Genomic DNA, 14,588 nt, shown 5'->3' on the forward strand with positions numbered 1-14,588 from the left:
GAAATAAGGCTAGCAAAGAGATCTACGAAAAACAGATGTAACTCTGTGAGATGAATTCACAGAACACTAACCAGTTTCTCAGAAAGCTTCTTTCCAGATTTCATCTGAGGATATATCCTTTTTCACCATAGCCCTCTAAGGGCTTCCAAATATCACTTTGCCAATTCCACAAGCACTGTCATAGCGAAAGGCTTCTTGTGGGGAAAGCTGTAACTCATTGAGATGATTTCACAGAACACAAAGAAGTTTCTCAGAAAGCTTCTTTCTCTTTGTTATCGGAGGATATTTCCTTTGGCCTTATATCTTCAAATGGATCCGAAATATCTGTACTCAGATTCCACAGAAAGAAGGCTAGCAAAGAGATCCACGAAATACAGATGTAACTCTGTGAGATGAATTAACAGAACACTAAGCAGTTTCTCAGAAAGCTTCTTTCCAGATTTCATGTGAGGATATTTCCTTTTTCACCATAGCCCTCTATGGGCTTCCAAATATCACTTTGCCAATTCCACAAGAACTGTCTTAGCGAAAGGCTTCTTGAGGGGAAAGCTGTAACTCTGTGAGATGATTTCACAGAACACAAAGAAGTTTCTCAGAAGGCTTCTTTCTCTTTGTTATCGGAGGATATTTCCTTTGGCCCTATAGTCTTCAAAGGGATCCGAAATATCTGTTCTCAGATTCCACAGAAACAAGGCTAGCAAAGAGATACTCGAAATACAGATGTAACTCTGTAAGGTGAATAACAGAATACTAAGCAGTTTCTCAGAAAGCTTCTTTCCAGATTTCATCTGAGGATATTTCCTTTTTCACCATAGCCCTCTTTGGGCTTCCAAATATCACTTTGCCAATTCCACAAGAACTGTCTTAGCGAAAGGCTTCTTGAGGGGAAAGCTGTAACTCTGTGAGATGATTTCACAGAACACAAAGAAGTTTCTCAGAAAGCTTCTTTCTCTTTGTTATCGGAGGATATTTCCTTTGGCTCTATAGTCTTCAAAGGGATCCAAAATATCTGTTCTCAGATTCCACCGAAATAAGGCTAGCAAAGAGATCTACGAAACACAGATGTAAATCTGTGAAATGAATTCACAGAATACTAAGCAGTTTCTCAGAAAGCTTCTTTCCAGATTTCATCGGAGGATATTTCCTTTTTCACCATAGACCTCTATGGGCTTCTAAATATCAATTTGCCAATTCCACAAGAACTGTCTTAGCGAAAGGCTTCGTCAGGGGAAAGCTGTAACTCTGTGAGATGATTTCACAGAACACAAAGAAGTTTCTCAGAAAGCTTCTTTCTCTTTGTTATCGGAAGATATTTACTTTGGACCTACAGTCTTCAAAGGGATCCGAAATATCTGTTCTCAGATTCCACAGAAATAAGGCTAGCAAAGAGATCTACGAAAAACAAATGTAACAATGTGAGATGAATTCACAGAACACTAAGCAGTTTCTCAGAAAGCTTCTTTCCCGATTTCATCTGAGGATATTTCCTTTTTCACCATAGCCCTCTATGGGCTTCCAAATATCACTTTGCCAATTCCACAAGAACTGTCTCAGCGAAAGGCTTCTTGAGGAGAAAGCTGTAACTCTGTGAGATGATTTCACAGAACACGAAGAAGTTTCTCAGAAAGCTTCTTTCTCTTTGTTATCGGAGTATATTTCCTTTGGCCCTATGGTCTTCAAAGGGATCCGAAAAATCTGTTCTCAGATTCCACAGAAAGAAGGCTAGCAAAGAGATTCACGATATACAGATGTAACTCTGTGAGATGAATTCACAGAACACTAAGCAGTTTCTCAGAAAGCTTCTTTCCAGATTTCATAGGAGGATATTTCTTTTTTCACCATAGCCCTCTATGGGCTTCCAAATATCACTTTGCCAATTCCACAAGAACTGTCTTAGCGAAAGGCTTCCTGAGGGGAAAGCTGTAACTCTGTGAGATGATTTCACAGAACACAAAGAAGTTTCTCAGAAAGCTTCTTTCTCTTTGTTATCGGAGGATATTTCCTTTGGCCCTATAGTCTTCAACGGGATCCGAAATATCTGTTCTCAGATTCCACAGAAAGAAGGCTAGCAAGGAGATCTACGAAATACAGATGTAACTCTGTGAGATGAATTCACAGAACACTAAGCAGTTTCTCAGAAAGCTTCTTTCCAGATTTCATCTGAGGATATTTCCTTTTTCACCATAGCCCTCTAGGGGCTTCCAAATATCACTTTGCCAATTCCACAAGAACTGTCTTAGCGAAAGGCTTCTTGAGGGGAAAGCTGTAACTCTGTGAGATGATTATACTGAACAAAAGAAGTTTCTCAGAAAGCTTCTTTCTCTTTGTTATCGGAGGATATTTCCTTTGGCCCTATAGTCTTCAAATGTCTCCGAAATATCTGTTCTCAGATTCCACAGAAAGAAGGCTAGCAAAGAGATCCTCGAAACACAGATGTACCTCTGTGAGATGAATTCACAGAACACTAAGCAGTTTCTCAGAAAGCTTCTTTCCAGATTTCATCTGAGGATATTTCGTATTTCACCATAGCCCTCTTTGGGCTTCCAAATATCACTTTGCCAATTCCACAAGAACTGTCTCAGCGAAAGGCTTCTTGAGGGGAAAGCTGTAACTCTGTGAGATGATTTCACAGAACACAAAGAAGTTTCTCAGAAAGCTTCTTTCTCTTTGTTATCGGAGGATATTTCCTTTGGCCCTATGATCTTCAAAGGGATCCGAAATATCTGTTCTCAGATTCCACAGAAAGAAGGCTAGCAAAGAGATCCTCGAAATACAGATGTAACACTGTGAGATGAATTCACAGAACACTAAGCAGTTTCTCAGAAAGCTTCTTTCCAGATTTCATCTGAGGATATTTCCTTTTTCACCATAGCCCTCTATGGACTTCCAAATATCACTTTGCCAATTCCACAAGAACTGTCTTAGCGAAAGGCTTCTTGAGGGGAAAGCTGTAACTCTGTGAGATGATTTCACAGAACACAAAGAAGATTCTCAGAAAGCTTCCTTCTCTTTGTTATCGGAGGATATTTCCTTTGGCCCTATAGTCTTCAAAGGGATCCGAAATATCTGTTCTCAGATTCCACAGAAAGAAGCCTAGCAAAGAGATCCACGAAATACATATGTCACTCCGTGAGATGAATTCACAGAACACTAAGCAGTTTCTCAGAAAGCTTCTTTCCAGATTTCATCTGAGGATATTTCCTTTTTCAGCATAGCCCTCTATGGGCTTCCAAATATCACTTTGCCAATTCCACAAGAACTGTCTTAGCGAAAGGCTTCCTGAGGGGAAAGCTGTAACTCTGTGAGATGATTTCACAAAACACAAAGAAGTTTCTCAGAAAGCTTCTTTCTCTTTGTTATCGGAGGATATTTCCGTTGGCCCTATAGTCTTCAAAGGGATCCGAAATATCTGTTCTCAGATTCCACAGAAATAAGGCTAGCAAAGAGATCTACGAAATACAGATGTAACTCTGTGAGATGAATTCACAGAAAAATAAGAAGTTTCTCGAAAAGCTTCTTTCCAGATTTCATCTGAGGCTATTTCCTTTTTCACCATAGCCCTCTATGGGCTTCCAAATATCACTTTGCCAATTCCAGAAGAACTGTCTTAGCGAAAGGCTTCTTGAGGGGAAAGCTGTAACTCTGTGAGATGATTTCACAGAACACAAAGAAGTTTCTCAGAAAGCTTCTTTCTCTTTGTTATCGGAGGATATTTTCTTTGGCCCTAGAGTCTTCAAAGGGATCCGAAATATCTGTTCTCAGATTCCACAGAAAGAAGGCTAGCAAAGAGATCCACGAAATACAGATGTAACTCTGTGAGATGAATTAACAGAACACTAAGGAGTTTCTCAGAAAGCTTCTTTCCAGATTTCATCTGAGGATATTTCCTTTTTCACCATAGCCCTCTTTGGGCTTCCAAATATCACTTTGCCAATTCCAGAAGAACTGTCTTAGCGAAAGTCTTCTTCAGGGGAAAGCTGTAACTCTGTGAGATGATTTCACAGAAAACAAAGAAGTTTCTCAGAAAGCTTCTTTCTCTTTGTTATCGGAGGATATTTCCTTTGGCCCTATAGTCTTCAAAGGGATCCGAAATATCTGTTCTCAGATTCCACAGAAATAAGGCTAGCAAAGAGATCTACGAAACACAGATGTAACTCTGTGAGATGAATTCACAGAACACTAATCAGTTTCTCAGAAAGCTTCTTTCCAGATTTCATCTGAGGATATTTCCTTTTTCAACATAGACCTTTATGGGCTTCCAAATATCACTTTGCCAATTCCACAAGAACTGTCTTAGCGAAAGGCTTCTTGTGGGGAAAGCTGTAACTCATTGAGATGATTTCACAGAACACAAAGAAGTTTCTCAGAAAGCTTCTTTCTCTTTGTTATCGGAGGATATTTCCTTTGGCCCTATATCTTCAAATGGATCCGAAATATCTGTTCTCAGATTCAACAGAAAGAAGGCTAGCAAAGAGATCCACGAAATACAGATGTAACTCTGTGAGATGAATTAACAGAACACTAAGCAGTTTCTCAGAAAGCTTCTTTCCAGATTTCATCTGAGGATAATTCCTTTTTCACCATAGCCCTCTTTGGGCTTCCAAATATCACTTTGCCAATTCCACAAGAACTGTCTTAGCGAAAGGCTTCTTCAGGGGAAAGCTGTAACTCTGTGAGATGATTTCACAGAAAACAAAGAAGTTTCTCAGAAAGCTTCTTTCTCTTTGTTATCGGAGGATATTTCCTTTGGCCCTATAGTCTTCAAAGGGATCCGAAATATCTGTTCTCAGATTCCACAGAAATAAGGCTAGCAAAGAGATCTACGAAACACAGATGTAACTCTGTGAGATGAATTCACAGAACACTAACCAGTTTCTCAGAAAGCTTCTTTCCAGATTTCATCTGAGGATATTTCCTTTTTCACCATGGACCTCTATGGGCTTCCAAATATCACTTTGCCAATTCCACAAGAACTGTCTTAGCGAAAGGCTTCTGGTGGGGAAAGCTGTAACTCATTGAGATGATTTCACAGAACACAAAGAAGTTTCTCAGAAAGCTTCTTTCTCTTTGTTATCGGAGGATATTTCCTTTGGCCCTATATCTTCAAATGGATCCGAAATATCTGTTCTCAGATTCCACAGAAAGAAGGCTAGCAAAGAGATCCACGAAATACAGATGTAACTCTGTGAGATGAATTAACAGAACCCTAAGCAGTTTCTCAGAAAGCTTCTTTCCAGATTTCATCTGAGGATATTTCCTTTTTCACCATAGCCCTCTTTGGGCTTCCAAATATCACTTTGCCAATTCCACAAGAACTGTCTTAGCGAAAGGCTTCTTGAGGGGAAAGCTGTAACTCTGTGAGATGATTTCACAGAAAACAAAGAAGTTTCTCAGAAAGCTTCTTTCTCTTTGTTTTCGGAGGATATTTCCTTTGGCCCTATAGTCTTCAAAGGGATCCGAAATATCTGTTCTCACATTCCACAGAAAGAAGGCTAGCAAAGAGATCCATGAAATACAGATGTAACTCTGTGAGATGAATTAACAGAACACTAAGCAGTTTCTCAGAGAGCTTCTTTCCAGATTTCATCTGAGGATATTTCCTTTTTCAACATAGCCCTCTTTGGGCTTCCAAATATCACTTTGCCAATTCCACAAGAACTGTCTTAGCGAAAGGCTTCTTCAGGGGAAAGCTGTAACTCTGTGAGATGATTTCACAGAAAATAAAGAAGTTTCTCAGAAAGCTTCTTTCTCTTTGTTATCGGAGGATATTTCCTTTGGCCCTATAGTCTTCAAAGGGATCCGAAATATCTGTTCTCAGATTCCACAGAAATAAGGCTAGCAAAGAGATCTACGAAACACAGATGTAACTCTGTGAGATGAATTCACAGAACACTAACCAGTTTCTCAGAAAGATTCTTTCCAGATTTCATCTGAGGATATTTCCTTTTTCACCATAGACTTCTATGGGCTTCCAAATATCACTTTGCCAATTCCACAAGAACTGTCTTAGCGAAAGGCTTCTTGAGAGGAAAGCTGTAACTCTGTGAGATGATTTCACAGAACACAAAGAAGTTTCTCAGAAAGCTTCTTTCTCTTTGTTATCGGAGGATATTTCCTTTGGCCCTATGTCTTCAAATGGATCCGAAATATCTGTTCTCAGATTCCACAGAAAGAAGGCTAGCAAAGAGATCCACGAAATACAGATGTAACTCTGTGAGATGAATTCACAGAACACTAAGCAGTTTCTCAGAAAGCTTCTTTCCAGATTTCATCTGAGGATATTTCCTTTTTCACCATAGCCCTCTATGGGCTTCCAAATATCACTTTGCCAATTCCACAAGAACTGTCTTAGAGAAAGGCTTCTTGAGGGGAAAGCTGTAACTCTGTGAGATGATTTCACAGAACACAAAGTAGTTTCTCAGAAAGCTTCTTTCTCTTTGTTATCGGAGGATATTTCCTTTGGCCCTATAGTCTTCAAAGGGATCCGAAATATCTGTTCTCAGATTCCACAGAAATAAGGCTAGCAAAGAGATCCAAGAAATACAGATGTAACTCTGTGAGATGAATTAACAGAACACTAAGCAGTTTCTCAGAAAGCTTCTTTCCAGATTTCATCTGAGGATATTTCCTTTTCACCATAGCCCTCTTTGGGCTTCCAAATATCACTTTGCCAATTCCACAAGAACTGTCTTAGCGAAAGGCTTCTTCAGGGGAAAGCTGTAACTCTGTGAGATGATTTCACAGAACACAAAGAAGATTCTCAGAAAGCTTCCTTCTCTTTGTTATCGGAGGATATTTCCTTTGGCCCTATAGTCTTCAAAGGGATCCGAAATATCTGTTCTCAGATTCCACAGAAAGAAGCCTAGCAAAGAGATCCACGAAATACAGATGTCACTCCGTGAGATGAATTCACAGAACACTAAGCAGTTTCGCAGAAAGCTTCTTTCCAGATTTCATCTGAGGATATTTCCTTTTTCAGCATAGCCCTCTATGGGCTTCCAAATATCACTTTGCCAATTCCACAAGAACTGTCTTAGCGAAAGGCTTCCTGAGGGGAAAGCTGTAACTCTGTGAGATGATTTCACAAAACACAAAGAAGTTTCTCAGAAAGCTTCTTTCTCTTTGTTATCGGAGGATATTTCCGTTGGCCCTATAGTCTTCAAAGGGATCCGAAATATCTGTTCTCAGATTCCACAGAAATAAGGCTAGCAAAGAGATCTACGAAATACAGATGTAACTCTGTGAGATGAATTCACAGAAAAATAAGAAGTTTCTCAAAAAGCTTCTTTCCAGATTTCATCTGAGGCTATTTCCTTTTTCACCATAGCCCTCTATGGGCTTCCAAATATCACTTTGCCAATTCCACAAGAACTGTCTTAGCGAAAGGCTTCTTGAGGGGAAAGCTGTAACTCTGTGAGATGATTTCACAGAACACAAAGAAGTTTCCCAGAAAGCTTCTTTCTCTTTGTTATCGGAGGATATTTTCTTTGGCCCTATAGTCTTCAAAGGGATCCGAAATATCTGTTCTCAGATTCCACAGAAAGAAGGCTAGCAAAGAGATCCACGAAATACAGATGTAACTCTGTGAGATGAATTAACAGAACACTAAGGAGTTTCTCAGAAAGCTTCTTTCCAGATTTCATCTGAGGATATTTCCTTTTTCACCATAGCCCTCTTTGGGCTTCCAAATATCACTTTGCCAATTCCAGAAGAACTGTCTTAGCGAAAGTCTTCTTCAGGGGAAAGCTGTAACTCTGTGAGATGATTTCACAGAAAACAAAGAAGTTTCTCAGAAAGCTTCTTTCTCTTTGTTATCGGAGGATATTTCCTTTGGCCCTATAGTCTTCAAAGGGATCCGAAATATCTGTTCTCAGATTCCACAGAAATAAGGCTAGCAAAGAGATCTACGAAACACAGATGTAACTCTGTGAGATGAATTCACAGAACATTAACCAGTTTCTCAGAAAGCTTCTTTCCAGATTTCATCTGAGGATATTTCCTTTTTCACCATAGCCCTCTATGGGCTTCCAAATATCACTTTGCCAATTCCACAAGAACTGTCTTAGCGAAAGACTTCTTGTGGGGAAAGCTGTAACTCATTGAGATGATTTCACAGAACACGAAGAAGTTTCTCAGAAAGCTTCTTTCTCTTTGTTATCGGAGGATATTTCCTTTGGCCCTATATCTTCAAATGGATCCGAAATATCTGTTCTCAGATTCCACAGAAAGAAGGCTAGCAAAGAGATCCACGAAATACAGATGTAACTCTGTGAGATGAATTCACAGAACACTAAGCAGTTTCTCAGAAAGCTTCTTTCCAGATTTCATCTGAGGATATTTCCTTTTTCACCATAGCCCTCTATGGGCTTCCAAATATCACTTTGCCAATTCCACAAGAACTGTCTTAGCGAAAGACTTCTTGTGGGGAAAGCTGTAACTCATTGAGATGATTTCACAGAACACGAAGAAGTTTCTCAGAAAGCTTCTTTCTCTTTGTTATCGGAGGATATTTCCTTTGGCCCTATATCTTCAAATGGATCCGAAATATCTGTTCTCAGATTCCACAGAAAGAAGGCTAGCAAAGAGATCCACGAAATACAGTTGTAACTCAGTGAGATGAACTCACAGAACACTAAGCAGTTTCTCACAAAGCTTCTTTCCAGATTTCATCTGAGGATATTTCCTTTTTCACCATAGCCCTCTATGGGCTTCCAAATATCACTTTGCCAATTCCACAAGAACTGTCTTAGCGAAAGGCTTCTTGAGGGGAAAGCTGTAACTCTGTGAGATGATTTCACAGAACACAAAGTAGTTTCTCAGAAAGCTTCTTTCTCTTTGTTATCGGAGGATATTTCCATTGGCCCTATAGTCTTCAAAGGGATCCGAAATATCTCTTCTCAGATTCCACAGAAATAAGGCTAGCAAAGAGATCCATGAAATACAGAAGTAACTCTGTGAGATGAATTAACAGAACACTAAGCAGTTTCTCAGAAAGCTTCTTTCCAGATTTCATCTGAGGTATTTCCTTTTTCACCATAGCCCTCTTTGGGCTTCCAAATATCACTTTGCCAATTACACAAGACCTGTCTTAGCGAAAGGCTTCTTCAGGGGAAAGCTGTAACTCTGTGAGACGATTTTACAGAAAACAAAGAAGTTTCTCAGAAAGTTTCTTTCTCTTTTTTATCGGAGGATATTTCCTTTGGCCCTATAGTCTTCAAAGGGATCCGAAATATCTGTTCTCAGATTCCACAGAAATAAGGCTAGCAAAGAGATCTACGAAAAACAGATGTAACTCTGTGAGATGAATTCACAGAACACCAACCAGTTTCTCAGAAAGCTTCTTTCCAGATTTCATCTGAGGATATATCCTTTTTCACCATAGCCCTCTAAGGGCTTCCAAATATCACTTTGCCAATTCCACAAGCACTGTCATAGCGAAAGGCTTCTTGTGGGGAAAGCTGTAACTCATTGAGATGATTTCACAGAACACAAAGAAGTTTCTCAGAAAGCTTCTTTCTCTTTGTTATCGGAGGATATTTCCTTTGGCCTTATATCTTCAAATGGATCCGAAATATCTGTACTCAGATTCCACAGAAAGAAGGCTAGCAAAGAGATCCACGAAATACAGATGTAACTCTGTGAGATGAATTAACAGAACACTAAGCAGTTTCTCAGAAAGCTTCTTTCCAGATTTCATGTGAGGATATTTCCTTTTTCACCATAGCCCTCTATGGGCTTCCAAATATCACTTTGCCAATTCCACAAGAACTGTCTTAGCGAAAGGCTTCTTGAGGGGAAAGCTGTAACTCTGTGAGATGATTTCACAGAACACAAAGAAGTTTCTCAGAAGGCTTCTTTCTCTTTGTTATCGGAGGATATTTCCTTTGGCCCTATAGTCTTCAAAGGGATCCGAAATATCTGTTCTCAGATTCCACAGAAACAAGGCTAGCAAAGAGATACTCGAAATACAGATGTAACTCTGTAAGGTGAATAACAGAATACTAAGCAGTTTCTCAGAAAGCTTCTTTCCAGATTTCATCTGAGGATATTTCCTTTTTCACCATAGCCCTCTTTGGGCTTCCAAATATCACTTTGCCAATTCCACAAGAACTGTCTTAGCGAAAGGCTTCTTGAGGGGAAAGCTGTAACTCTGTGAGATGATTTCACAGAACACAAAGAAGTTTCTCAGAAAGCTTCTTTCTCTTTGTTATCGGAGGATATTTCCTTTGGCTCTATAGTCTTCAAAGGGATCCAAAATATCTGTTCTCAGATTCCACCGAAATAAGGCTAGCAAAGAGATCTACGAAACACAGATGTAAATCTGTGAAATGAATTCACAGAATACTAAGCAGTTTCTCAGAAAGCTTCTTTCCAGATTTCATCGGAGGATATTTCCTTTTTCACCATAGACCTCTATGGGCTTCTAAATATCAATTTGCCAATTCCACAAGAACTGTCTTAGCGAAAGGCTTCGTCAGGGGAAAGCTGTAACTCTGTGAGATGATTTCACAGAACACAAAGAAGTTTCTCAGAAAGCTTCTTTCTCTTTGTTATCGGAAGATATTTACTTTGGACCTATAGTCTTCAAAGGGATCCGAAATATCTGTTCTCAGATTCCACAGAAATAAGGCTAGCAAAGAGATCTACGAAAAACAAATGTAACAATGTGAGATGAATTCACAGAACACTAAGCAGTTTCTCAGAAAGCTTCTTTCCCGATTTCATCTGAGGATATTTCCTTTTTCACCATAGCCCTCTATGGGCTTCCAAATATCACTTTGCCAATTCCACAAGAACTGTCTCAGCGAAAGGCTTCTTGAGGAGAAAGCTGTAACTCTGTGAGATGATTTCACAGAACACGAAGAAGTTTCTCAGAAAGCTTCTTTCTCTTTGTTATCGGAGTATATTTCCTTTGGCCCTATGGTCTTCAAAGGGATCCGAAAAATCTGTTCTCAGATTCCACAGAAAGAAGGCTAGCAAAGAGATTCACGATATACAGATGTAACTCTGTGAGATGAATTCACAGAACACTAAGCAGTTTCTCAGAAAGCTTCTTTCCAGATTTCATAGGAGGATATTTCTTTTTTCACCATAGCCCTCTATGGGCTTCCAAATATCACTTTGCCAATTCCACAAGAACTGTCTTAGCGAAAGGCTTCCTAAGGGGAAAGCTGTAACTCTGTGAGATGATTTCACAGAACACAAAGAAGTTTCTCAGAAAGCTTCTTTCTCTTTGTTATCGGAGGATATTTCCTTTGGCCCTATAGTCTTCAACGGGATCCGAAATATCTGTTCTCAGATTCCACAGAAAGAAGGCTAGCAAGGAGATCTACGAAATACAGATGTAACTCTGTGAGATGAATTCACAGAACACTAAGCAGTTTCTCAGAAAGCTTCTTTCCAGATTTCATCTGAGGATATTTCCTTTTTCACCATAGCCCTCTAGGGGCTTCCAAATATCACTTTGCCAATTCCACAAGAACTGTCTTAGCGAAAGGCTTCTTGAGGGGAAAGCTGTAACTCTGTGAGATGATTATACTGAACAAAAGAAGTTTCTCAGAAAGCTTCTTTCTCTTTGTTATCGGAGGATATTTCCTTTGGCCCTATAGTCTTCAAATGTCTCCGAAATATCTGTTCTCAGATTCCACAGAAAGAAGGCTAGCAAAGAGATCCTCGAAACACAGATGTACCTCTGAGAGATGAATTCACAGAACACTAAGCAGTTTCTCAGAAAGCTTCTTTCCAGATTTCATCTGAGGATATTTCGTATTTCACCATAGCCCTCTTTGGGCTTCCAAATATCACTTTGCCAATTCCACAAGAACTGTCTCAGCGAAAGGCTTCTTGAGGGGAAAGCTGTAACTCTGTGAGATGATTTCACAGAACACAAAGAAGTTTCTCAGAAAGCTTCTTTCTCTTTGTTATCGGAGGATATTTCCTTTGGCCCTATGATCTTCAAAGGGATCCGAAATATCTGTTCTCAGATTCCACAGAAAGAAGGCTAGCAAAGAGATCCTCGAAATACAGATGTAACACTGTGAGATGAATTCACAGAACACTAAGCAGTTTCTCAGAAAGCTTCTTTCCAGATTTCATCTGAGGATATTTCCTTTTTCACCATAGCCCTCTATGGACTTCCAAATATCACTTTGCCAATTCCACAAGAACTGTCTTAGCGAAAGGCTTCTTGAGGGGAAAGCTGTAACTCTGTGAGATGATTTCTCAGAACACAAAGAAGATTCTCAGAAAGCTTCCTTCTCTTTGTTATCGGAGGATATTTCCTTTGGCCCTATAGTCTTCAAAGGGATCCGAAATATCTGTTCTCAGATTCCACAGAAAGAAGCCTAGCAAAGAGATCCACGAAATACAGATGTCACTCCGTGAGATGAATTCACAGAACACTAAGCAGTTTCTCAGAAAGCTTCTTTCCAGATTTCATCTGAGGATATTTCCTTTTTCAGCATAGCCCTCTATGGGCTTCCAAATATCACTTTGCCAATTCCACAAGAACTGTCTTAGCGAAAGGCTTCCTGAGGGGAAAGCTGTAACTCTGTGAGATGATTTCACAAAACACAAAGAAGTTTCTCAGAAAGCTTCTTTCTCTTTGTTATCGGAGGATATTTCCGTTGGCCCTATAGTCTTCAAAGGGATCCGAAATATCTGTTCTCAGATTCCACAGAAATAAGGCTAGCAAAGAGATCTACGAAATACAGATGTAACTCTGTGAGATGAATTCACAGAAAAATAAGAAGTTTCTCAAAAAGCTTCTTTCCAGATTTCATCTGAGGCTATTTCCTTTTTCACCATAGCCCTCTATGGGCTTCCAAATATCACTTTGCCAATTCCACAAGAACTGTCTTAGCGAAAGGCTTCTTGAGGGGAAAGCTGTAACTCTGTGAGATGATTTCACAGAACACAAAGAAGTTTCTCAGAAAGCTTCTTTCTCTTTGTTATCGGAGGATATTTTCTTTGGCCCTAGAGTCTTCAAAGGGATCCGAAATATCTGTTCTCAGATTCCACAGAAAGAAGGCTAGCAAAGAGATCCACGAAATACAGATGTAACTCTGTGAGATGAATTAACAGAACACTAAGGAGTTTCTCAGAAAGCTTCTTTCCAGATTTCATCTGAGGATATTTCCTTTTTCACCATAGCCCTCTTTGGGCTTCCAAATATCACTTTGCCAATTCCAGAAGAACTGTCTTAGCGAAAGTCTTCTTCAGGGGAAAGCTGTAACTCTGTGAGATGATTTCACAGAAAACAAAGAAGTTTCTCAGAAAGCTTCTTTCTCTTTGTTATCGGAGGATATTTCCTTTGGCCCTATAGTCTTCAAAGGGATCCGAAATATCTGTTCTCAGATTCCACAGAAATAAGGCTAGCAAAGAGATCTACGAAACACAGATGTAACTCTGTGAGATGAATTCACAGAACACTAACCAGTTTCTCAGAAAGCTTCTTTCCAGATTTCATCTGAGGATATTTCCTTTTTCACCATAGCCCTCTTTGGGCTTCCAAATATCACTTTGCCAATTCCACAAGAACTGTCTCAGCGAAAGGCTTCTTGAGGGGAAAGCTGTAACTCTGTGAGATGATTTCACAGAACACAAAGAAGTTTCTCAGAAAGCTTCTTTCTCTTTGTTATCGGAGGATATTTCCTTTGGCCCTATGATCTTCAAAGGGATCCGAAATATCTGTTCTCAGATTCCACAGAAAGAAGGCTAGCAAAGAGATCCTCGAAATACAGATGTAACACTGTGAGATGAATTCACAGAACACTAAGCAGTTTCTCAGAAAGCTTCTTTCCAGATTTCATCTGAGGATATTTCCTTTTTCACCATAGCCCTCTATGGACTTCCAAATATCACTTTGCCAATTCCACAAGAACTGTCTTAGCGAAAGGCTTCTTGAGGGGAAAGCTGTAACTCTGTGAGATGATTTCACAGAACACAAAGAAGATTCTCAGAAAGCTTCCTTCTCTTTGTTATCGGAGGATATTTCCTTTGGCCCTATAGTCTTCAAAGGGATCCGAAATATCTGTTCTCAGATTCCACAGAAAGAAGCCTAGCAAAGAGATCCACGAAATACAGATGTCACTCCGTGAGATGAATTCACAGAACACTAAGCAGTTTCTCAGAAAGCTTCTTTCCAGATTTCATCTGAGGATATTTCCTTTTTCAGCATAGCCCTCTATGGGCTTCCAAATATCACTTTGCCAATTCCACAAGAACTGTCTTAGCGAAAGGCTTCCTGAGGGGAAAGCTGTAACTCTGTGAGATGATTTCACAAAACACAAAGAAGTTTCTCAGAAAGCTTCTTTCTCTTTGTTATCGGAGGATATTTCCGTTGGCCCTATAGTCTTCAAAGGGATCCGAAATATCTGTTCTCAGATTCCACAGAAATAAGGCTAGCAAAGAGATCTACGAAATACAGATGTAACTCTGTGAGATGAATTCACAGAAAAATAAGAAGTTTCTCAAAAAGCTTCTTTCCAGATTTCATCTGAGGCTATTTCCTTTTTCACCATAGCCCTCTATGGGCTTCCAAATATCACTTTGCCAATTCCACAAGAACTGTCTTAGCGAAAGGCTTC

The sequence above is a fragment of the Macaca nemestrina genome, chromosome 10 (genome assembly GCF_043159975.1).
Source record: "Macaca nemestrina isolate mMacNem1 chromosome 10, mMacNem.hap1, whole genome shotgun sequence".
NCBI lineage: Eukaryota > Metazoa > Chordata > Mammalia > Primates > Cercopithecidae > Macaca > Macaca nemestrina.